Genomic DNA, 2,668 nt, shown 5'->3' on the forward strand with positions numbered 1-2,668 from the left:
TTTCATTTACTATTTCTCAAACATCTAAATATCAGTAAGTACTCCTTGATGACTATTTTTAACAGTTGCACAGTATTCCGTTGTGGGTACGTTTTGTACATACCTTTAATAATCTCCAAGTGAAATTGCTGGGTCGGAGGTTTTAAAGTTTCTGATTATTTAATTATGTGTTGCTAAATTGACCTCCAGAAAGAGTGACACTGTCAGGCTCACCCTGGGGCCTCAGGCTAAAGCGGTCAGTATCTCCACAATCTTCTAGGCTGAGTCCATGCTCTCAGCCAGTTCTTCTAAATCATTCCTCCTTTGTCTTAAGGCCTTTCTCCTCAACCTCTTTCTACTCCAGGGCCGAGATCTTTCAGACTGTCACCCCACTTCCATCTAAGTAACTTCTACTTTCACATTCTTTCTTGGGATTAATCCTAATTTCACCCTTCCAGGCCCTTACCTTTCTCAACCCCTATTGTCCGTAGCACTGTATTACAGTTGATTATATCCGGCTCCGGTTCATCCATTACCGTGTGCTCCCGAGGGCAGGAATAAGCAATACAACAAAAATGATAGAGTAGCAGCTGCCATGTAAGGAGCCCCTTCTTTGTGCCAGGAATGAGGCCAGGTACCCACCACAGGGACCGTATCTTATTTGTCTCTGCATCCCCAGTGCCCACCTCAGTTCCTGGCAAAGTGCAAGTGCTCAGGATGTATCTGTTGAGCCGATGACAAGAATGCTATGCTTCTGGGAGCGAGTCAAAGGAAAAGGTTGCTCACTCTGCCCCTGACAAACATATCTGCTCACTCCGATAACACATGACCTTTGGAAGGAAAAAAAAAATGCCTACCATCCATTTTGTATACAGTAGCTGGAATGATCTTTTAAAGTTTAAGATCAGATCATGCCACTCGTAGCTTCAAATCTTTCAATGTTTTCCCACTGTACTTTGAATAAAACCCAAACAACTTACTGTGGTCTCCATAATCCAGTCCCTGCTTTCTTCACTGGCCTCACTCCTACCCTTCCTTTCACTAGACTCAAGGTATGCTGACCCCTGTTTTTTAAAAGCCAAGTTTACTTACTATGTGCACTTAATCCTCCCAACAGCCTTATGAGGTGGGTACTATTATGATCTCCACGTTACAGATGCAGAAACTGAAGTACACACAGGCTAAGTCACACCATTAACAGCTGGCAGAGCCGGGGTTTAAAGTCCATGCTCTCAGCCAGTCCATTGTTAGTTTCCTTCTTCTAGACGGTGCCACCTTCAGCCTCACTTGGGTTCTCTGAGTTTGCTGCTCTCTGCTGGAATGCTCTCTCCCAGGCCCTGCCAGGCTTGCCTTCTCTTCATCGGATAGCTCAAACACTGGGTCCCTAAGGAGACCTCCCCTGACTCCTGGACTTAAAAGTAACCCCCACGGGCTGGCCCCCATGTGGCCCTACTTTAATTTCTTGTATCTACTTACCAGTCTGATCTTCTGGCCATTCATTCGTCTAGCATCTGACTCTTTGCACTAGAACGTAAGGACCATGAGAGCGCTGAGTCGGCTCTGCCAAGTTCACCCGGCCCTACTACAGGCTAACGCCTGCCCTTGGCAGAGAAACGCCAGCTCCTGGTCTCTGCAACCGGCTTTGTCCTTTGCGATAGTGCCACCTAGTGAGGACCCGGAGGCACTGCCGCCTTCTCTGGCAACTGTCAAGACCACTGCGACAAGGTGTTGGCCGGTTAGGCTCGATACGGTGAACGTGGTCCGCCCGAGACTGTCCCCTTGCATTCCACTGCCAGGCTAATGATTCAGACTAGCGATGCCCTCCCTCCGTGACCCTGCAGAGGAAGCCCAGGACGCCCCTTCTCCAGCCTCGTCCAGACCTCTGGGGTCTGATAAGCGCAAAAGGTCAGCTACCGACTACCCTCCACGCATAAGGGATCAGCGATCTATTTATCAATCACAGGGCACTGCATGGTGTCCTCGCATCGAATCCTTGGGAGTAGGCAAAGCAGGCATTACCTGCATCAGAGTCATTGGACAGATGAGGAAACTGCGGACAGGTGGTTAACCCAAGGTCATACAACGAACTAGCGGCAGGGCCGGGACGAGAATCCACGCCTCTTGCGGCCGGGGCCTCGGCTCCTTCCCCAACCGCACGCCCCTCATTCAGTGCGGCAACAGAGCATGCCCACCCCCACGGAGACACGGGGTCGGGGACCAGCGAGGGGACGCGGGGTAAAGACGACGCAGTGGCGACCGCAGCTCTCCCCCTTCCTGCGCTGCCCACCGAGCGCCCGGCACGCTCGCCGCGGCGGGGAGGCGGGGAAGCCGACCCAGCGCACGCAACAGGGTCCCGCGCAGGGAGCCCCTGGGAGCACGCGGCGCCGGGTCACGTGAGAGGGGAGCGCCGGCGCGAGCCGACGCGCGCACGCACGCACGCCGTACGTAAACACGCACGGAGGCGCTGAAAGCGGCGAGCCCGAAGCCCCGGGTCACATGTGGAGGGTGGCAGTCGAGAACAAGGGGGCGGGAAAGAAGGAGCGATCACGTGGAGGAGGCCGGAGTGGGGAGGTCACGTGAGGGGCCGGAGGCGGGGCCGCCGAGGAGGAGGAGGGGCGCGCGGCTTCCGGCGGCTGGGGGGGCCGGCGAGCGGAGGGGGGGGCCCTGTCCCGGAGGTGGCGGCGGCGCC

The sequence above is a fragment of the Pteropus vampyrus genome, unplaced genomic scaffold (genome assembly GCF_000151845.1).
Source record: "Pteropus vampyrus isolate Shadow unplaced genomic scaffold, Pvam_2.0 Scaffold124, whole genome shotgun sequence".
Classification (NCBI taxonomy): domain Eukaryota; kingdom Metazoa; phylum Chordata; class Mammalia; order Chiroptera; family Pteropodidae; genus Pteropus; species Pteropus vampyrus.